Source organism: Aricia agestis, chromosome 10, assembly GCF_905147365.1.
Source record: "Aricia agestis chromosome 10, ilAriAges1.1, whole genome shotgun sequence".
Classification (NCBI taxonomy): Eukaryota; Metazoa; Arthropoda; class Insecta; order Lepidoptera; family Lycaenidae; genus Aricia; species Aricia agestis.
In genome coordinates, this window is record NC_056415.1 from 3,339,142 (window position 1) to 3,363,670 (window position 24,529).

General features: G+C 35.5%; 1 protein-coding gene across 2 annotated transcripts in view; it reads left to right on the top strand.

Moving 5' to 3' along the window:
- Positions 1-24,529, top strand: part of LOC121730918 (ATP-binding cassette sub-family G member 8) — a 62,753-nt gene that overhangs the window by 27,970 nt on the left and 10,254 nt on the right. The window contains exon 2 of one of the 2 annotated variants that reach the window (XM_042120133.1): positions 10,104-10,164. The gene's annotated coding sequence lies outside the window, so the exon portion shown is untranslated. Of the gene's footprint in view, positions 1-10,092; positions 10,165-24,529 lie in introns of those variants that run through there. The other variant, XM_042120134.1, reaches the window with a different exon arrangement.

Genomic DNA, 24,529 nt, shown 5'->3' on the forward strand with positions numbered 1-24,529 from the left:
TCTATATACTCACACAGGAGGAGTTCTGAATGTGTTAGAATTGCTCCTCAGTCACACACTGACTGCTCCAACGCAAATGCTTCAACGCGTGACCACTCTGTCTGATAGGTCCCTAAAACGACCACATCTTTTTAAAATGTATAATACATGAGGACTTACTAAAGTCCTCATGTATTTTAAATTTTAATGTAATAAGTAATATAAAACTAATATTATTATTATTGAGGTACAAAAGAATTTTTGGTAATAATAATATAAGTTCCAATGAAAATATTATGTTTTATGAACAATAAGTATGTTTGTTATGCAATTTTTGTTATGTCTTTTTGGAAAAAGTACTATAAGTAATGTAGGATTATATTTTTGAGTTTTAGTGACTATTCCCATTGTATATTATATCATATTGTAGTCAAGAGAAGTTATAAATGAAAAAGTGCATATGAGAATTTAGCTAATTTGGATTTTATATTATCTATGATTTAACTTTTCTAGTAGTTTAGGTGTATGTGTGTGTGTCAATATTTATTCGTGAATATACTTGAATCTAAAGTTTCAAAGGTTGTGTTCTCAAAATTCTTGTTATTGAGAAAGTAATACCTTTGAATTTACCTCTTTGGTGCAGCGTTTATCATGCATGGTTTACAAGGAAATAGTTTGTGAAATAACACAAAGACCTACTGCAATCAAAAGATTGTACGAAATGCTCCTAAGATAGGTTCCTAAGAAGTACATAGTAAGTTTTAATTTAATATAAAACTAATACTTATTATTATTATTGAGGTAAGTACAAAAGTATTTTTGGTAATACATAATAATATATGTTCCTATGATAATATTATGTTTTATGAACAATAAGTTCCATATGTTTGTTATGCAATTCTTATTAAGTAAGTCTTTTTTGGAAAAGTACTATAATGTAGGTTTTTGTTTTTGAGTAAAATTTAGTGATTTACACTATTCCCATCATATAATACCATATTGTCGTCAAGAGAAGAAGTTATAAATGAAAAAGTGCTCATATGAGAATTTAGCTAATTGGGTTTCTAATTGGGATTGATAATATCATATCAATTATTTAACTTTTCTAGTAGTTTAGGTGTGTCAATGTTTATCCGGAGCATGTTATACATACATCTAAAGGTTAAAAGGTTGTGTTCTGAAAATTCTTGTTAAAAGTAAGTAATATTGAATTATTTACCTCTTTGGTGCAGTGTTTATCATGCATATACCAAAATACTTCAGGTTTACAAGGAAATAGTTTGTGAAATAACACAAAAACCTACAATGCAACTATAAGATTGTACCTGTAGGTTTTTGGTGAAAATTCATACTTGTTTTACAGTAATTATACACAACACTTGTGTTCCTTATACCTTGTATGTGTTTCTTGTGTACTAAATCAATGCAGTCTTAGCTCATCGCACAAATGCAAACCTTATTGTTGACTAGACATATAGGTATACTACACCTCACTTATGTTATTATTCTGAAACCTCACTAACACTAAATGGATTACTAAGGTCTCTACGTCTTTACTTATGTATCAGTTCGTGATTAACTTGAGAATACTTAATCGTTTTCCAAAAATTTGGACACTTCGAATGTTAAGTTTTTTGGTTTTAATAACGAATTATTTTCACTAAAATATATGCTACAGACTAAAATATAACTTATTAAGTAACTAACCAACTAAATAGCAATATAATTTAAGACTAAAAAGTATGTAATATTAATAAATAAAATTACTAAAATGTAAACTATTCAGTAAAAGCTACTCGTTGGTTGGTGTTTATTGAATTGCTGTATTTGACGTAAAAGCAAGCGAGCTTATGTCAGAAGTGTTGTCATGATTCGAAATTATTACTCAGTTAACAATGGAGAAGTGAGTTTGGTGTCACGTGACCACTGACTGGCTGGAAAATAGAGGTCATGGTACCAAAATGCGAGCCAGTCAGTATTCTGGCTGGCTTTAAGAGCTCATGATAGAGGCCCTGGCGACCTGAGCAAATAGCATACGTAAGTAGCTGCTTCAACCTGTTGTCTGGATAAAAAGTTATGTAGGTGTCCATTTTGAAAACTGAGTGCTACCGCTGGTACGTCGTGGTAACGTTAAATATCATGATGTGATAACTATTTGACTTCGACTTCTTTAATGATTTCATTTGTAAAATTGTCTATCATTGTACTTAAGTAACTCTTCTTCCCTTGGTCGTTGAAATTATCATAAAAGCTTAAAAGACTTAACGTCTTATAAGAGGAATATTTTACTGAGGTCTTTAATTTTGTATGCATCCTCTTATTTTTAAAAGTATATACTACTGAATGATCATATTATGTGTTTAATTCAAAATATTATATTATTTTAACTTGGTAACTGAAAAACTGTTAATTTCGGCTATTGTTCCACAATAAATTACAGAAACAGTTATATCATATTATTTAACGTATGGTATGTGCTACAGTTATGTACAGTCCGGTTTCATTACGGTTAGAAAATTGTAAATTGTATGTCTTTTGCGATGATAAATTATAGGACGCATGACATTAATGCCTTGGTGGATCACCTGAACAACGGTCTTTGTGAAAAGCGGCGATGGAGCGTGTGTAATGCGATTCGACCTGAAAATTAATCGATAATGGGCTCCGATAGTTTTACTGTTGTATGTTAGCTGTTATGTGAGCACCTGTTGAGTTCCTGAACTACAAAGAGCTAAGTAAGGCTTGTATGCACCAGTCTGGGGTAAAGTCACCGTGGGTTATAATTATTATATTAAGTCACTGCTCTTGTTCCTCGAAAGAAAAGACAGGGCTTAGTTTACTTGTGGCGGTACCCACAATTCGCCAGAACATTCCTGCATTGCGTTAGTATATATATACGACAGCTGAAATGTATCACGTGGGCTCCGGCCTGACCGAGCATAACACGTCGCTCGGTCGGAAGATCTTCCTTTGGCCACTTCCACTCCAGTGGCAGCCACTCATTATCCCTACAAGCTATAGACATGTTTTCACAATTCTATAAGCGTTTTTTTTTTCTAAGTTTTCTCACAACTTAATACCTAATTCTCCTTGCGCGAAATAACTTGATTATCCAAGTAAGAAAGTTCCAAAACTCGTCTGTGGCAGTTTTCTAAGACGTAAAATACTGTTACTATGTAAATATATTTGACGACCTCTGTGGCTCAGTGGTGAGCGCGTTGGTAGCTCAAGCCGGGGGTCGCGGGTTCGAATCCCGCCGACGGAACAAAAAGTTTTCAAAGTTCCTGGGTCATGTATGTGTATTAAATATGTGTATCATATAATAAAAATCTTAAATATATGTATAGTATAAAAGTATTAAATATATTTCCGTTGTCTGGTACCTGTAACACAAGTCCATCAGGTACTTACCACAGGGCCAGACTAACGTGGTGTGAAGCGTCCATAGATATTATTATTATTATATATTTCCGTTCTGGTGCGTAAAGTTGAGATGAAACTGTGAATTTATATATATTTTACACAACCGATTACTTTACAACAAATATTTAGACAGAATCTTATCGTAGCTCTTTCAACACAGCCGAAATTCACAGTTTCATCTCAACTTTACGCACCAGAACGGAAATAATTCGAGATATAAATAATGTGTATAGAGTAATCGCGGTTATCCACCGAATAACCGAGAGTTACGGTTACCGTAACATAACGGAGACCAACCATTTAATATTAAGAATTGCGTGGAACGTTTTTACATCAATCCGCTTTTAATGCGCATATAAATTGTAACATTATGTATTGAAGATGAATTGATCGTGCTTATCTGCCGCATTCAGAGATAAATTAATGATTAATGAAGATTTTGACTTGACTTGAGCTAAGTTGTATGCCTGAGATTGCTCCAATACTGGATAATGATTACTAGATAACACAACTATTAATTGATCTACAATTTTTCATCTGAATATATACAATTTGTCGCATCCTCCTTTCGAATAACTAATCGTTAGAGGATTTAAATACCGATGTTTTGTAAGTAAGGTTAGATGATTAAAAGAGATTCTAAAACTATTAAATTTATTAATACCCTATAATAACTCTATAGAAATCAACTGGTAAGGAATTTCAATTACGTTCACGCTAGGGTTGCTGAGGATTCCTCTTCCGCTTCCTCATAATGAGGAAGTTCCGCAATATTTTGGGTTCCTCAACCGTTACCGCATCCTCATAAATAAAAATAAAAAAATCCTCTTCCGCTATCGCTTCCTCAAAATTTAAGAGGAATTTATGAGGAATTTCACTGCGCATGCGCGTCGCGAATCCAATCATGGCAACGCACACGCCAGAGCCAGATAATTGTATCATTCACTCATCTTTTTTTTTGTGGGCGTTGTGTATGTTTAGCCTGGGAAAATTAAGGAATTCAGACAGAATAATTCGTGTAGTTTTGAAAGTTGGTACAGTTGTTCCTAAAGGTGTCCAGCGTAGCTAGCACGGGGTTTCCCAGTCGATTCTTCGGAAGAAAGTAATGGCAGTTTCTTTCCCATGTCTACATATCTTATTCCCGAGCATGGCACCACCCATCGACTCGAGTTTCAGTGGACAAAGACAAGAAACTCTTTCCATAGCAACCATTAAAGCAACGGCAATTATTTTTTTTTTGACATTTAGTTTCTTGGTTCTTTTTTTTTAATTATGGCACCTCGGCTATAAAACCATGGCCAGTGTCGCGTAAATGGCGGCAAATTCAAAAAATCGACGTGTAGCAACCTTGTCTATAGCCGGAATTATAGTTTTGATCTACGAAATACGAATAATAAAAACTAAGGAACTTTATTATTCGTAGTTTGTAGATCAAAACTATAATTCCGGCTATAGACAGGGTTGCTATACATCGATTTTTTGAATTTGCCGCCATTTATTCGACACTGGGCATGGTTTTATAGCCAAGTGCCATAATAAAAATAAAAACAGAATCAAGAAACTAAATGTCAAAAGCGGATCGTCATGCTTGACATATAGATTTTCAGAAGCGAAAGATATCGAGATACGAAAGAAACTTTTACTCCAATGTTTTTCCGGTAAAACTGTCAAAATTTAGTTTCTTTCGTTTGTCTACGTGCTTGTGCTAGCTATGCAGGTGAATATACTAAAAGTCCCCGAGGGTGGGACAAGAGCCGGCGGTGGGGGAGGGGGGGAAGGCTCTTCCTGAAAACAATAAAAAATAAATAAAATTAGATAGACTCTATTTTGAAGGAGGAATCAGGGGACGTTACGCCGATTTACTGTATCTGTCTAGGTACAGTTAATCGAGGTAACGTATTCCCGTGATTTCTCCTTCAAAGTTAATCCTATCTAAATTTATTCTTTTTTAATATCTTCAGGGAGAATGAGTCTATACCACTACGTTTTTATGTTATCGTAAACATCTTTCAAATTAATTTTAGTCGGTCGATTGGCGGGGTACGGGGCATTCATTTTTTTGCAATTTTTAAGGGTGCAAAAACCTTGAAAAAGAGACCATTCCCCCCCTCCCCCACCGCCGGCTCTTGTCCCACCCTCGGGGACTTTTAGTATAATCATCTGGACACCTTTAGGAACAACTGTACCAACTTTCAAAACTACACGAATTATTCGGTCTGATCGTCGATTTTGAAAGTAATTTTCTTAGACTAGTTACTGAACTCCTCCTTAATTGCTGGACCGATTTTGATGATTCTTTATTGCGTGTGTTTTGAGAATGGTTTAGATTCATAGTTTGGTCCACTGGAAAATGCCCTTTGAATTAATTTTTGTGTAATGTATGTACCTAGTTATGTACAGACAGAACAAAGACTTTTGGGTTGGGTCCGCTAGTATTTATAATTTCCTATCATCCTCTTCCTCATCCGCTTCCTCTTCCGCTTCCTCATCCGTATCCTCTTCCTCAAAAAATATCCTCTTCCTCATCCGCATCCTCTAAATTTGCGCGTGAAAATTCCTCTTCCTCCTCCTCTTCCTCATAATCACTTTCTCAACAACCCTAGTTCACGCGTTATTGCCAAAGGTATGCAAATACAATTATTGAGTCTAACAAGTCGTAAGAATTTAGCCAATGACTTTATAATTGACGAGCTTTTGCCCGCGGCTTCGCTCGCGTTAAGAAGTATTATTATATACAAACTTTCATCCCCTATTTAAACCCCTTGGGGTTGGAATTTATCAAAATCCTTTCTTAGCGGATGCCTACGCCATAACATCTACCTGCATGCCAAATTTCAGCCCGATCCGTCCAGTGGTTTGGGCTGTGCGTTGATAGATCACTATGTCAATCAGTCAGTCACCTTTGAGTTTTATATATATAGAAGAAGATAGGAGATAGACAATTATTGAATTTGATACAAAAACAGCTAGCCGTTTAGAAGACAACAAAATAATATGTGCTTGGCAACCGTTGTATAGTTATTAATTATTATGTATATTATCGTTTTTTGGTCGATTCAGGTCTACTGCCTTTCGTATGTCAATGTGAATTTTAATTAACAAAAACCCTAGATCGATCGAATACCAGCAGCAATCACTCTGACATTAGCAACTCACCAAGAAGTCATTATCAAAAAGAAGAATAACAGTAGTTCGCACTCATACCTGCAAGCATACCATCCACGCTCCATCCTTGTAGCTGTGTAAGACGTAATGCATCAATGACAGCTGATACGCGACCTGCACCTTGACTGCGGCCCCCCGCACACACACCCCTCCCCGCACACGCCCGCAGCCTCACCCGATGACAATGATAAGTGTTCTCTCACCATTGTGTTATTTTAGAATTTTTATGACGTACAACTCTAACATTGACTTGAGATAACCCAACCAAATAACGTTAGTCCGCCATTGGCCTAGCCTATTAATTTCTTTGATGGTACATAATGGAGCATAGAAAGTATCGATTTAGGTTAGGTTAGGTTAGGTATTTTTATTTTCCCTTTAAATAGGTAATAAAGAGATTTTTTTCATTTAAACAATATTTTCAATACTTTAACGTTACAAGTTTACTTCAAATTATAAAAACTCAAAATAAACTGAAAAATATTCAGCCAATTAATTGTTTACAGTTCTTTAACAGCTTTAAAAATATTTTGATAACCGTTATGGAGAACTTACCATACGGTAAATAATTACAGCAAGCGCAAACCGCGCCGAAAACAGACTTGTTATAATTAAAGTAAATTACGCATGAGTGTTCAAAATGGTGATTATTGAATAAAATACAGAAAGATATTTGTGATTATCTGATGATTGTATAAAGTTTATAATATAATATGATTATATACGTGGGACAGCCATGCTTCGGCACGAATGGGCCGGCTCGACCGGATAAATACCACGTTCTCACAGAAAACCGGCGTGAAACAGCGCTTGCGCTGTGTTTCGCCGAGTGAGTGAGTTTACCGGAGGCCCAATCCCCTAACCCCTACCCGATTCCCTTCCCTACCCTCCCCTATTCCCTTCCCTTCCCTTCCCTACCCTCCCCTTTTACCCTATTCCCTCTTAAAAGGCCGGCAACGCACCTGCAGCTCTTCTGATGTTGCGAGTGTCCATGGGCGACGGAAGTTGCTTTCCATCAGGTGACCCGTTTGCTCGTTTGCCCCCTTATTTCATAAAAAAAAACAAAGTTTTATCAGCAAAATTAGTAAATTCTTTCTAATAGTAGATTCTAACTTCTATATTATGGAATAGATTACAGCGCGTTGAAGTCTTTTGTTCTGAACTTCGCGCGGTCTTCTATGGTCGAAGCCTAGTGTCACAAAACTTCGTAGTTTTTTTTTAAGTATTTATTCCATTATTTTACATTGTGTCCTTATCCTAGAAACCGCCAAACTGCATTTCAGTTTGTTGGCGATGTCTGCCATTGAACAAATGTCACTAGTATGAATTTTTGTGGTTCGTCTCGTAGTTTGTACCATACCAAACACATTAAGGAAAACTATTTGTTTGTATAATGCTGAATTTTTGCCCTCATTTTGATGACTAAACCCAAAATGTAGTGGAATGTAACCTACTGTCACAATTTCGGTGTAAAAGTCGTTAAGACAATATAATTAGCTTACTTCCATGTGAAATGTGCCGCGTTATTTGATACTGCGAACAATATGTCATTTGTGTATGTTTATTTTCAAAATACATACTAGTTATCAAGCTGAATATAATTTCCTACTTCATTTTCGCTTTTTCTGCCTTGCCAGTATTTTCCAAATACTTACATAAGTACATATTAAATATATACTAGCTATTTGACCGAGCTTGGCTCGGTATTCGATGAAACACGAATAAAATGACATTTTCTAAAAATGATTTCTAGCTAGATTGATTTATCGCCCCCGAAACCTCCTATATACTAAGTTTCATGAAAAGCGTTGGGGCCGATTCCAATTATGTATATATATATACAAGAATTGCTCGTTTAAAGATATAAGATTTACACAATTGATAAGCCTGTGTTATCCTTGCCTTATATTAATTTGAAAAGTCGCTCAAAAGAAACATAGTTTATCTAGCTTATTATTCACTGTGTCATTTTTTCATAGTAATGTTACAATGAAAAAATTACATGTTGTGTTTATTTGCATAGCTTACTGTGTCAGTAATCGGTTTCATCTCTATACACTCGTCATCACGTGCTGTTGCCACATACAAACACACAGATTAGATCTCTACATGTCAAACAATGTCATAGTATGAGGCAATATATGTCGGTATAAACATAGTAATATGAGTTGTTTATTGAAAGTTCGTTGTTTTCTAACAACTTGCAACCTTCAGTTTATGTCTTTATACGCAAACGATATGTGTGAAAAGTTGAAGGATATGCAATAGTCGGTAGATTGAAAAAATTTCACCGAAGCTGGGCCCGTACTATGAAACTGCTTTGAGACTGATTGTTTGAGTCTCAAAGCAGTTTCATAGACGCAAACGAGAATGCTGGGTCCTGCTCTAACAACGTCGTTTCATGTTTGTTAGAGTAGGACGCGGCATTCTCGTTTGATTGTTTGAGTCTCAAAACGGTTTCGTGGTACGAGCCCAGTATCTGGCTTAAAAATGTGAACTCTACAATGTACAACTATAGAACTAAAGATGTATATTGTATAGACGCAAATTTTCTTTAAGAAATTCTCGTTAAGAAGACAATTAATCATCTCTATTTATGTGACTAGACAGAAGACAGTGAATTATCCTTAGTAATTTTGGTCGCTGGTCAGTAATATCACAAATATATAAATATCACTTATACCCACGATTCACTGCCTTCTTAACACAAACACAAATCGTTTAACCATTTAAAAATGTTTAGCAAAATATTAGCCGTCATAACATAAAATCGGTAGCGGCAGTAACACAGTTGGTCTTGACCCACATGGTTTATTGTCGAGTTATGTTTGTCGGGGTCGTTGCTCGTAGACTTTACTATATTTCAATTAGTAACGCATATTGTAGAGGATTATTAGAATTCTGTTTATAAATAATGTATTAAATCACAGTTGTCCGATAACTTTATTTTGTTCCATTTAATTAATTAGCAGGTGTTACAATTTTCGTCACCATATTTTAGGGTTCCGTAGTCTATTTTCAATTATTAAACTTTTTCTGAAATAAACTTAATTTATACAGCTATTTACAAGTTTTAGCGAAACAATCTCTGCTACATTACTTTCAAAACTCAGGAGAGAGAGAGAAACATAAGATTTTTTACATCTTTACTTTCCAACGCGGGAATCGAAATTTGAACCTACGACAAGGCGTCATCATTTGTTCTTTACTATCATATAAATATGATGTGAATTTGATTATTATATTTATTTTTACTCACGTGATCACAAATAGTGAACGTTTCGAGAAAACCAAGTCGCCTTGACTTCATGAGCTTTAAAAATGATTAGCCAAATTAGGTTTACCTGGATTGAGCAAGTAATAATAATTAGTGTAGCTGTTATAACCTAGAATTACTTAGTTCTTAGTTTGTAAAGTATACGACAGGCGATACAAAAATAATATGCGGTACTTAACTAAAATATGTATTTAATTTTGACCTAAATAATACATGATTATAGGTAAATTATGCTTTAATAATGATTTGTCTTTTACAGGTACCTACTGCAGATTTCAGTTGTATTGGTGAAGATCATTGTACGACTTAACGATAATCAGGTAAGTCGAAAGCACATTCTATGCTCTAGATTCAGTGTAGAGTAAAAAAAAAATACTAAATACTTACTGAGCATATTTGATAAAATATTTAAAATGGGACACATACATGAAATATATGTCTTGACTAGACTTATCTAACCCCGCGTTCCATTTGATGTTAAAAACGATCAAAACGCTTCAAATGCCTCCTATTTTGATCGTTTTGATCGTTTTTAACATCAAATGGAACGAGGGGTATTTCTCTCTTTCTTATTCTTCGTAATAATTATAATTATGAAAGAGAAGGTGTCATATTTTCACGAACTTGGGCTAAGTTCGTGAAAATATCACACCTTCTCTTCTCTATCTTACCGCCGCACTCAGTCGAACATTAATTACTTAAGTGTAATTGATTTAAAAATTTGACATAAGACCCATACATTATCTGTCAAACTCTTCATTAAATTGAACGTTAATCATAATTAAATGTCTCTGAGTACGGTGGTCAGACTAGTAATTTGATATTTACTTAATGTGCATGATAGGCTTCATAAAAATTATTCAAGTGCTTACATGAATAATGTCTATATAAAAGTCAATAAATAAAGGAAAATCGTCACTTAATGATGAATTAATAACTTCATTGATAGCACTGCAAAAAGTAACTGTGACAGTAACTCGTTTGGCGTGTCCCGACACCGGCACGAGACGAACATTTAAACTGCGGTTTAACGCTCCGTAATTACTTTACTAATTAATTAATTTGAACAATCATTCATTGCAATACCGTTTTCAATTAGCCGTCGTCACGGAATAATAAATATCGTTTGTTGAATTTTACTGACAACGCATGAAGCGTTGAAATTTTGAATTTGAAGCATTAGCGTTGTCAGTAAAAATCGCCATTGGTAAGAGCTCCCACACAAAACTGCGAATATTCGCATCGCAACGTTTTTTTTTTTCAACGTAGTTTTGTGTCGAAGCCCTAAGCTAAACGCAGATAAGGCAAAATTCTCTATATGCGTTGGTAAATGGAGTATTTGTAGGGTACCAAATTTTTACAAACAAATGAAGAAATATGCCTTCAATAAAAAACTGTTTATACTACTAGATAATAGTATCGTTTGTCCGTTCCCGAAACTTAAAGTGAGAGAGTGAAATTGACGTAGGACTTTGGAGATCACACCAAACTTCATATAAATCTATTCAGCTGTTCTCGTGAAAAGGTAGATAATGGAAAAACTATTTATAATTCATAATAATTATAACAAAGCTATAAACATGAGACAGCTTGTGTTGTCTTACTTCTCCGTCTGTAGCTCTTGCAAAATTTAAACACTTTTAGAGTTGTAACATAGAGAACTAGAACTCTAGAGTAAGCAGATTTTGTAGATTACTTACAGATAACTAAAACATATATCCCGTAAATAAACATTGTACCTTGTATGATGTTTGCATGTGATTTGCTCACTCATGTTGGGTGAAATATGAAAAGTTTCTTATGCAAACATAACCATGTTACGCTTTTAAACTTTCTGGTTTTTGAGTAAATAATCGGAAGTGTAATAATATAACTGAATTAATGGTAATAATAGAATGAACAAAAGGCCTTAGGGCCGGGACACATAAACATTAAACACGATACGACGCGACGCGACGTCGTGTCGTACCACGATGCGGCGTCGTTTCACGATGCGACGTCGCGCTGTGTCAGTGCCACAGTTGTTATTTTTACGAAGCTTCTACGACGCGACGTCGTGCCGTGTATAGTGGCACGTTACGATATCGCGACTAGTTTTTTACGATGCTTGTCGTAGATTCCCACGACGCAACGTCGCATCGTGAAACGTCGCCGTACGCGGTACGACACGACGTCGTATCGTGTTTATGTGTCCCGGCCCTTACAAGCGATACCACTTAGCAACGAGTTAAATCTATTTCTAGCATTTTCTAGCTTCGCTGTGAAACTATTGACTGCATTCGACTATACAATGTATTGACCCAGTATTTATGTAAAATAAAGAGCCAAGAGTATAAAAAATCAAATATCAGTAACAATATAGCTTATATAACTTCACGCAACTTACTTATTACTATTTAATATCAAAAATCTCATCTGTTGACGTAATATAAAAGATGGACACTTAGTAACTAGTTGCGTACACGAACATCGATTTTATCTGCGTTTATTCAATATTAGGAAGTTGTGAATTGTGATTTATCGAGCGTGGTCCGACTAGCCTTTGGAAACTGTTATGTCCGCACGGTAATTAATTTTTATTTGAATTATGTTCCAAATTCGAATAATTTAATGTTTTTTTATGGTTTTTGGTATTATGCGATCAAGTCTTGAATCTAAAAATTCACTTTTGTCGCTCCTATATTATAGTCCAAAATAAGGCTCAAGCCCCATAAGAGCACCGGTGATCGCGACAACAATAGAATACAATAGCATTAACCGGAAACTGTGATCGAAGTATTAAAAGAAAAATAAGCTAAAATGAATTCCAATAAAATTGTATGGACCTATTAACATATTTTGGTATTGCTTGAGTGTAAAACATCTTATGTTATACGCCCGCAACTCCGATGAGTCAAATTTCGTTTATCGCGCGGGAACCGTACATTTTTCGGAATTAAATGTATCCTATGTCCTTCCCCGGGTCACAAAGAATTCCTATACCAAATTTCAGCAAAATCGGTTCAGCGGTTGGGTCGAGAAGAGGTAGAAGACAGACAGACAGACACACTTTCGGATTTATAATATTAGTATAGATTCCACAAGACGAATTATAAGGCTATTTTAGAAAATCCAAACTAATTATGATTTTAGCCAATTTGAGATATTTAAGCTGTAAAACAGTAATAAATTAGACGTAAATCATCGCTGTAAACATTTAGTTTCTATTAGAAAGTCTAATTTCAACTAGGAAACTTTATAAAAGATGAATAAATAGTATATTATATAGTCAGTAATCTGTGGCAACAGGTTTGATAAAAAAATTTAAGACAACTAACCTATCTGTGGCAACAGGTTTGATTAAAAAAATTTAAGACAACTAACCTAACAGGCCCTAACCTACCCTTTCATGAATAAGCTAAATAAAACCTACCTTTACCCTACCTTGGGAAAGCTTTCTTTCTTTCCAATAGTTCTTAGAATTTATAACAAAAGTTTCTGAAGAAACTCATCCAAGAAATACAATTTAAGATTTGCGGCTAACCACAAGATTACGTTTAAATTATCTTTATTAGATGGCCTGCAGTATCTAAGTTATGAAAATGTGATTCACTCGACATTTCAAACAAAGTATTTACGTAGGTGTAGTCAGACTATAATAGTGATTCAATACATAATATTTAAGACAAATAAGGTAGGTATTTTTTTTTAAATTCGGGCTTTGACCCACCACACATTCCCACCACTGTATCTCCTGTGTCGCGAGGATCGACAGCGGTATCCAACCACGAAAACCCTTTGATATGATCTCAGGGAGCCCGAGGGACATGCTAAAGCTGTCTTGGGACCCGCAACGAAATTAATCAGAAGAAAATAGGAGGAGTAGGAAGAATTCCAGATTCCCTCCCCAATATAAAGCGGGAGACAGCACAAAGTTGCAGTGACCGAAAGTCAAAGAACTGAAGGGGAGAAGCACCACGGGAATAAACGTTAATAATAATAGTGACTACTATGCTAGAGCTAAATTCATTTATTGTGTTAGACTGTTGCCAATAGTAATTGTAACAAAAACGCTTGAAGGCACGGAAGTTCCTAGCGCTGTCCACGAGATCACCGTAGTATGCGACAACAGATGTGCAGAGTAGGTTGTTTAGCATTGTAGTTCTTTCGTCCTGCCAGAGACTGCACTCCCAGAGAACATGATGAGCTGTTTGTTCAAACATGTTGCCTTCGGTCGAGCACTCGCACATGGGTGATGCTACTAGATTAAATCCGTAGAGTTTGGCCTTAAAATTTCCATGACCGGTCAGGAATTGAGAAACGCAGTGATCAATATCCATCCAATGTTTGGATAGTCGTTCACGAATATTAGGGAAAAAATTATAAAGATGTCGCCCTTTGGTGAAACAGTCCCAACGCGTCTGCCATTCGGAGATTAGACTTTGCAAAGAGTTTTCTAAAGGTTCAAACAATCTTGCTATTTTATTTCTATCGCGAGCGCTTAAAAAGAACGGGTTGTCAATGTTTTTGTTATGAGTTTTTGTTATAAATAAGGTAGGTATATTTATATTTGAAATTGGAATTTGTTCCGGTTTAATAGTTTTCAAATAATCGGCCAAGTGCGAGTCGGACTCACGCACGAAGGGTTCCGTACCGTTATAGAGGAAAAATAGGCGAAAAATTGTGTTTTTGTGTGGGAGCCCCCCTTAAATATTTATTTTATTTTAATTTTATTATGAATTATTAGAGTACAGATAAAATCAAGGATATTGTGAAAATTTCACGTGCCTAGCTATTGCCATTATTGATTACGAGCAAAAAGGTCAAAAAATTATGTTTGTTGTACGGGAGCCCCCTTAAATATTCATTTTATTTTGTTTTTAGTATTTGTGGTTATAGTGCTATAGTGGCAACAGAAATACACAATCTGTGAAAATTTTAGAAGTCTAGCTATAGCGGTTATTGAGTTACAGCCTGGAGACAGACAGACAGACGGACAGACAGACATTGAAGTCTCAGTAATAGGGTTTTTTTTTTTTACCCTTTTTACCCTTTGGGTACGGAACCCTAATTACGAAAAAAGGTGCGGCAAAATCTTTTAAAATTTATCTATTGATAGTTAGATACATTCAAATTAAGTTAGAAGAGTTAATGTATTTATCACATTGCATTATCTTGTCTAATGTCGGTATTTCATGGTTCCATAATCTATAACCAACAAAAATAGAAACAAATGATTCTATTACGAGAAGACTTAACTGTACCTATGTCTGTTTTTCTATCAGCGATGGCTTTTCACGTTTTCAATATGTTTTTCACAAACTGTTAGCTCTATATTAAACAACACTAAAAATTAAGTAAATAGGTGAGGGGTTTTTCTTACAACCAACGTGTTTTTGCTTTGTATTTTATTTTTTCATTCGTTTACATACTTCATTACTTTATCAGTTTCATAAATAAACATACTACACTCTATATTATCTTCTCCCATTCAATACGATGATTTCATTAAGTTATTCAATTAATATTTAATATTGAGTGCATTTGCATACTTTATGTGTCTTTAAACATCAGTTAAAGTATGGAGAAATGTTTGTAGTAAACATCCTGTTTCTATAAACGCATAATTGAGTATGTACTACAGTTTTATCCCTTTACTTACTAAGTAGTTAAATTAAGATAAATGCTAAGAATGGCAGGTAATATTACTATTTATTATTAATAAGATATCATGTGAAGGTGTATTTGAATTAACTATGAAAACTTGTAAATTATTATTATATTTCAGTAACTATCTCCCTCGACACAACTTTGCTATATCGCACCTATAATAAATTTTTTATCTATACCTATATTAATACGTGAGCCAAAAACTTCGTATCCCTTTTGACGAAAAATGGGGAAACCTAGGTGAATGAAATTTTGCACAATTATAGTTTATATGGTGAAGGAGTGAATCGAGCTAATATTATTTTGAAATTATGCTTTTATCATACATTTTTTTAACAAATAAAACATTACACACACTCAAGAAGATGTAAGATGTAAGAAGACAAACCTATGCATACGAATTATACTCTTTTATATAAATAAATAAGGTTGAAGTCTGTTGACAACAAGTTGAAAAATTAAAAATGGATTATAGTTTTTTTTATTGCATCTTAGATACTATTAGACAATGCTTACACGGCCAGTCTGAGATCAGCTGAGTCCTAGATACGAGAGTTGAAAAAAAATGATAAAGTCAATATTTTTCCTAATGTCGTTGAAACTAAGGTCAAATTTCGACCATTGGGCGATCTCTAGTATTATTTAATAATACAATATTTTCCAAACAATATTTCCTTTCGTGTTATATTGTCAAACTTAAATCTGGACGAGTAGATATTTGTTGATTGATGACAACCAAAAAAGAAAGTATTGTGGCATGCGTTTATTTGCACAAACTTTTACTGGTCATTATGTAACAACTTTTACCAACAAAAATTCCACTTTTTTAACACCTGAATATTATATAACTCCATTTACCTACCAATTAATATAATTGGTACAACTCAGTTACAGCATTTTGCCTGCCAGCCTTCCTTTTTTAGAAGTTGCAGGTTTTATGCACAATTATAAGTCTAAACTCGATTATCTATCATTCATCGCTTTGCAAAAATTGAGGGAGGCGAAATGTTCGATTATTGGACCTTTAGGTTGGATTTGCACATGCAGAGGCACACGGGGACCTAGGTTTTTTTTTTTAAGTAATAAAAGAGGGCAAACGAGACAACGGGTCACCTGATGGAAAGCAACTTCCATCGCCCATGGACACTCGCAGCATTAGAAGTAAATTAGAGCTGCAAGTACGTTGCCGGCCTTTTAAGAGGGAACAGGGTAATAGGGGAGGGTAAGGGAGGAAAGGGAAGGGAATAGGGGAGGGTAGGGAAGGGAATAGGGGAGGGTAGGGAAGGGAATAGGGGAGGGTAGGGAAGGGAATAGGGGAGGGTAGGGAAGGGAATAGGGTAGGGGATTGGGCCTCCGGTAAACTCACTCACTCGGCGAAAAAAAACGCAAGCGCTGTTTCACGCCGGTTTTCTGTGAGAACGTGGTATTTCTCCGGTCGAGCCGGCCCATTCGTGCCGAAGCCATAAGCTCCCACGTATAAATTAGGTTATCGGTAAATTAGTAATCAGACTGGTCTTTGTTGGTACCTATTGTACGTTATTACTTGTTATAACACACATGCCCCCAATACGTCCTTTTGTATCGTCAGACGATCTTAAGACGCTCCTTCGATATTCGTACAAGGGTGAAACTGAAATGATGCTGTGAAAATGCATTTTATGTAATTATATGATAATAGGCTGCATTTAGCAGAAATGCACTTAGTGTATTAACTTTCACCCATGCACGCATCCATTTCGCGATAAAAGAAAAACTGTATGCAAAATTACGCATGATACGGCCCGTGCGTCGCATCGCTAGTAGAGCACGCTACGTTGATTCATAGGCAAATTGTGACCTGCCTATGTAATTTGGTCGCAATTTTCGTTATGACAAATCATGATTAATATTGACTTGACATAACTAACTACATAACGCCTAGGTCCGCCATCGGCCTCTGAATCAATTTCGCCGATGGTACAATTTTACAAGAATCTTGGAGCGTTTGGATGACACTGTCATGGGGGCGTGAGCATCTCGACTTGGTATGCAATTGCTGTCTATAGGTTGACACAGGACACTTAACAAGGCGGCTGCATAAGTTCTAAAAGTCACCGCGCTTCTAAAGATGTATATCTGTATCATAGATATATTAACCCTGCAAATTCTAACTTATCTCTTACAAAACGGAACTCCCACAAATTCTAATTACTGATTTGATATGATAGATTATATTTAGCCTCGGTAAAGCCTTCAGTCATCCTACTGAGTGCCTACTTAATTTAATTAAGGTAACTGAGTACTGGAGGCTAAACGTCGTGGCCCGTGGGTGATCATTATTTTACGCAACTGATGTAGCGGTAAGTAGTAACATGCTAAACATAAAACATTATGACTTATGAGTCTTTGAATGACTAGCTAATAAGTAATAACAATTATATTAAAAAGTAATTAAGTACGTAAAGTAAAGTAATTAAGTTTATACGTGGGAGAGCCATGCTTCAGCATGAATGGGCCGGCTCGACCGGAGAAATACCACGTTCTCACAGAAAACCGGCGTGAAACAGCGCTTGCGCTGTGTTTCGCCGAGTGAGTGAGTTTACCGGAGGCCCAATCCCTTACCCTATTCCCTTCCCTACCCGTCCCTATTCCCTTCCCTTCCCATCCCTACCCTCCCCTTTTACCCTATTCCCTCTTAAAAGGCCGGCAACGCACCTGCAGCTCTTCTGATGCTGCGAGTGTCCATGGGCGACGGAAGTTGCTTTCCATCAGGTGACCCGTTTGCTCGTTTGCCCCCTTATTTCATTAAAAAAAAAAGTAATTAAGTAATAACAATGGTTATAATATTATGTAAGTATTTAATTTCGGAATTGTCCTACTTGATATTTAGCTACCACCTGTTCGGAAGCCCGGGTAAAAAAACTATTCTGCCGTTTCTAACTTCCTAATTATATTTTAAAGCGTTGTAGTTGAAGTGGAATATCCATCAAATTATTCAGAAAACATTCTTACTTCGACTAACTCAGGAAGTTGAACCGTTGAAAATGCATTGTCGTTAATAGGCACGATGACATTTTTTTTTTCTTATCGGTAATTGAAAGACACTTAAAAAATAGAAACATCGTTGAAAGAATGACTCTGATAGCTTAAAAATTCACCAAGATATGACAATTCAAATATCTCCCGATGCGTACAAACTACGAAAGACGTCAGTCTTTCGTAGTTTGTACGCATCGGGAGACAACTTTGTTCGACAGGTATATTAAATATTGCGTTTATGAAAGTGGTTTCATAACAAAAGTTGCTTTTAATTGCATAAGTTATCGAATTGTATACAAATATTAAGAAATTTAATTGAAAAAAATTTGACTTGAATATCCAACTTTGAAGGTGCATAACAAAAAAAATACAAATGCTATCAAATGAAATTTTGGGAACACTTATTTTTTACCATGATTTCTTTATTTTATTAACAAAATTGGCTAATCTTTGACCTTGTCATCGTCCCTATTATGACTTTAATTACTATAGATCTTAATTTTGACAGCGCCTATTATCTAGGTATCTGTTGTAAAATACCTAGATTGCCAGTAGTTAGTACTCATCTACCTACTTAATACCCATTACAATCCTTTTTGTGGGTTACCTAGAACTTAAAAGTCACCAGGATCGACAGCGGTATCCAACCACGAAAACCCTTTGATATGATCTCAGGGAGCCCGAGGGACATGCTAAACTATGTCGATGTCGATCCTGGTGACACAGGAGATACAGGTGGTGGGAATGTGTGGTGGGACAAAGCCCGTTAAAAAAAAAAAGAACTTAAAAGTGCACAAAAGTATCAAGATTACCTTAAAGACTAAATAATAGGGCATTAAATTTGAAATTACGAGACAAAATTACACGGTAGGCTGGCCTATCATTTTTGCATTTCCCTTGAGCACCCGTGGTTGCCACATCAACCTGGTAGCCGAGGTTTTCGTAACCTTTACGATTCCATCAACGGACCTAGGTACGTGATTTCAAATTAGGTTTCCGTTTAAAAATAGCGGTAACTTCTGTGTAATATTTCTGTTCTTTTAACCCATCGATCGTGGAATAACGAGACACAATAGCTTACCTATTGTTATCGCGGCCGGATGCGGCCGCTTAGGGCTTCATGAATTTCCTGCAAAATATTTTTTTTTCTTTTAACTGTAGATACCTAAAGTTCTACGAACAAAGTTTAGTAAATTTAATATGTTGAATGATCGATAAACTTTAACTCAGACTATCAAGAATTTAAATCACATGTCGGTAATGCATCCTTTTTTCAAAAGTCACGACGTTTTGCATCCGAATAAGGTTTTATTTGAATTTCCTTTTTAAACTTTTGTTTTTTGTACCGGTCAGTGCGCGAGGGGTATGACTCAAGTTCACTGGTATCTTTGTCCTGATTTTCTGCGGAGCTGACAATAGAAAGGGCCCACGTCCTGGTCAGTGACCCCGACACACGGGTATAAATAGTTGAGCCTGCAGGTCTATTGAAGCTTGTCCCGAGCGAATCAGGACTGGCGAGTTGTTCGCCGTTTTGATTCGTTCTACGATATTATGCAAGTTCTTCCAGTTATAAGACAAAAAACCTAACTTCTAGCTGCTATCCAAATTCCAATATTATCTTTATTGTATTATTGTGTCGCGTATTATATTCTCTATGAAGTTGTTTTTATTACATAACTAGTAACTAGTAAAATAATGAAGGATTTTTTCTGAAAATTATAAGAAGTTTCATACGCAGAAGTTATGTTAATGATTCTAGGTACATCTAGACATGTGAGTGTTCACTTTATGAATAGACTTTTTAGTTACTAATCAGAAACATTTATTCAAATAAGACCTTCTTTAGAAAGAATCAATCGTATTAAAAGCTATGCAAGTCGCGACCAAAAAAGTGGAGATCAGACAATCACGTAGGCCATGCATAATTGATGAGAGGATTAACATACAATGGCCCATCGCTGTCACCGTGAGACTGATGGACGAAGATAGTACAACCTTATTGTATAAAGGCTGCAGAAGCCGACATAAAAGAGTTTTAATGGTGAAGGCAATATATTACTTACCTACTCGTACCTACATAAAGCCGAAGGAAAGTTCAACAAATGATTTTTGGACTCTAAAAAATTCGGGAATAATTTTCAAAATTGATAAAATGAGGCTTCATAAAAACAGGCGATAAAGGGCATGCTTTGATTCTTAGCCGGATATTAAAAATAGGGGTGATCTAAGTCTGATTTGATTTTTAATTGTTACTTACAAATTACAATACTCAATAGTGCAACGTCTGAGCTCATAACGATGTGTAAGAAAATGAAGAGTATCTTCATTGGTCAATTGTTAATAAGCTTTCCGTAAATTCTGTTAAAAATTACTATGAAAAAACTATTAAGCCTATAATCACTTAGGCAATCACGAGTATGTAATTAACGCACCTCGCATGGACAGTCATGTCCTTTGCTCACGCGACTTATTACTATTCAGGTGAGGGTCTGCATGAGACAGGATATGAGTTTGACTTACCAGAGTTGTCAGCAAGTCGTTTTTAAGGAATTTACCACAAGCTCAACGGATCAATCAACGAAATTAGCAAATCAACGGATTTGCTAATTTCGTTGCCACTGAATTTACCTAGCATGAATTGTGATTGAAAATTAGACCAAACCTTAGCTGGAAAACTCGAAAACTCTAAAAGTAGAAGAGTATTCAGCGTTGCCAGATTTTTCTTGTGCCAAGTCGGGACTTTGGAACTTTTTGAGTGAAAAAGCGGGATTCTTCAGTCAAAAGCGGGACAAAGAAAAAAAAGGTATAAAATCAAAAGTTTTTAAAATTTTTATTTTTTTACTTGCGTTAAAATAATGTTTACGTGACAATAGAAGTAGCCAAAGAAAATCCACCCCTCTACCTCCCACACTCTTATCTTCAATTTAATCATTACGCAGTAAGCACCTTCCTTTCTCAGCACGCTGCGCGCTGCGCGTACGTTTGGGATTTCCCCGAAAAGCGGGACTGAGCCTGTCCCGCGCGGGATATTTAAGTTTGATGAAATAATCGGGACGTCTGGAAACGCTGATAGTATTGCATATGAGACCGAACAGGCGGCCTCATATGGAATACTATTCTCACCTCTGGGCAGGGGCGCCAAAATACCAACTACTCCCTCTGGATCGCATCCATCGAAGGGCCGCTGCCATTGGACTGCCATAGTGTTTCAAACAGGCTGGACACCTTGGAATTACGCCGAGATGTGGCTTCACTCTGCATCCTTTATCGGTTGTATCACGGGGAGTGTTTTGAGAAATTGTTCGTAATTTATACCTCTTGCAACTTTTCGCTATCGTTCCACGCGAAAATACCATCCTAAATTCCTCACCACCTTGATGAGTGACTTTCTGCCGCGCACTCTAAAACTCTGGAATGAACTGTCACCAACAGTATTTCCGGACCAATACGACCTGCAAACCTGCAAGAAGAGAGCGTATTCCCTCTTAAAAGGCCGGCAACGCACCTGCAGCTCTTCTGATGTTGTGAGTGTCCATGGGCGACGGTAGTTGCTTTCCATCAGGTGACCTATTTGCTCGTTTGTCCTCTTATTTTATTTAAAAAATCATGATTAAAGAGTCGTGGACTCAAAGCAATGTGTAGTTATAGTTAGACCAACCTCAACACCTCTCTTCATGTAGGGCTTGCGAAGATGTTTATAGCATGTACTATCAGAGAAGTTGATTCCTAGGCAGATGGCGCACCAAAGTAATTCGGTCGCGTTAAGTCAAACTCATCCGACCGATCACTGATCACAGCTAACATTGAATTGACATAAGCCGACCAAACGAGGTAGGTCTAACAACTGCCTAGGAATCAATTTCCTCGGGTATACACTATACATTATGCAATTGACATCAATAATAAAATTATGGTCAATCATTTGGTTGGCTTACACAACTTCTACCAACAATAGACAACTACTAAGGTTTTACAAGCACTGGAATTTGCGCAAATAACACAGAAGGAAATAGAAATTAGTTTTCGAGAAAACTTGTAGAAAGTTAGGAAGCGGCGAGGCGTCCTCGTGTTATAATAACATAACTCCATGGTTAAGTATCATAAACCGTAATTATACTTAATTACGAATACCCAGCAAGGTATATAAAGGTGTTGAGTAGAAATTAAATTCCTGTGGACGGATATTACAATGTTGAGGTTTTATTTTTATTACAAAGCTTTTTTAAAAGGTAGGTTTAAAGGGTTAAGATTATTTTTTAAATGTAGGTTAAAGGGAAACCTAAAATTACCATTCTCTCTTTATAAGTCTTGTTCTTTTTACTATGGGTCAATATAACAATCAACATTAATTGCCTAATAACGTTTTAAGCACTTACTGTTATCTAAGATCTATAAAGTTCAGTTGAAGTAACTTTAAACTATTCCTTCATCATGTTCTTGATTAAGGCTTTTAGCAATTTAACTTTTAACAATAACATGCAACATATTCTCATTCCATCACATGTTATATTTTAATGAAAAATTACTGTAATCACGTAAAATATTATTTACACAAGTACCTAGATTAGTCCTATACTATTTCAACTTTTAAAATGTCCCAAATTTCGTGTACCCAGTGGGTGTGTGTTTCAATACAATGTGTAGTTACATAAAACGTGCCGTATGTAGGTCTGTGCGTTCAAAATTCATTGATTTGTCACGTTTTGTAGAACAATATTTGTGTTTTGTAATGTGTGTAACGTTTGTTGCTTACATAATATTCAATCTCTCACGCACCACCTTTATCTATTCATTCATAAATATTTATATTGCAAGTAAAATATTTTAGATTTTTTTCGGGATGGTTATTCTTCTTCATCTTAATAGGTTTAAGATGTCATAAAAGTGTTTCGTCAGGTTTTGGTCAATCTTAAATTAGTGTGAGATGTAGCTTACTCCTAAATCCTTAATATACGTTTATAGTTATATAAACATTGAGACACAACTATTTATCATATATTTCGCAGATTTTGATTTACATATGGACAATTCGTATGCAAATTTTGCTAGTTCACGTTACTTACTTTCACTTTTGCTAATTTTCTACATTGATGAAATATTGGGTCCAATGACCTGAATTGTTTATTAAATTTCATTCAGGAAAATGTAGGTATATTAAGTTAGTTCTACTTCATTTTACTGATTAAACTGAATTGAGCAAGTAATGTTTGTAAAAACCTTTTTAAATGCTTTGAACCGAAGTTAAAATTTTCTTCATTGAAGGGCATAATAAATTTAACGCTTACAAAAGTGGGCAAAAACATTTGTTAGTTCATTAATCGATGGCAGTTAACAAATAGTTAAATGATGGATGACCGATTCAATGAATAATAAAGCGATAACGAAACGACATTATCATCAGCTACTTCTAACGATACTTTCTATTAAGGAGATCGATAGATCGATGGTGGTATTAACTTTGATGATTAATTCGGAGCGAATATTTTTTTGGCAATTATAGATAGTTTAGTTGGTTCTTGAAGTTATAAATATTTAATTACTTTGATACTTTTCATTGGGCAGCTCAGGCAGCAGGTAGCTATAAGCAACTGGAAATCGATTAAAGTTTTAATAGGGAATAAGATTTTTATAAAATCCCTACATTACTAAATTGTGAGGCGCTATTAGTAAGTCAAACCTTCGATTCTAGATTCGCAGCGCGAAACAGAGACCATAATAATATAAGTCATTACTTGCTTTATGCTTATGCATAACCATAAAGCAAGTAATAACTTATAGTGACTGCTTTATCTTAGTATGAGTACTTATTTCCTTTAGTAAGTAGTAAGTACTTAATAATAATTAGAATATATTGGTTAAATTTCTACTAATCTTAAGAAAAATAATTTAAATGGATTACTGGTAAAGAGGAAGTTATAGTACTGACAATTTCCGTAGCGATATGAAGTAAGATGCGGTAAACGTGTCTTGAACTAGACCTTTTCTACGGTCGTGAGAGCGCATTGTTCGTGACAGATC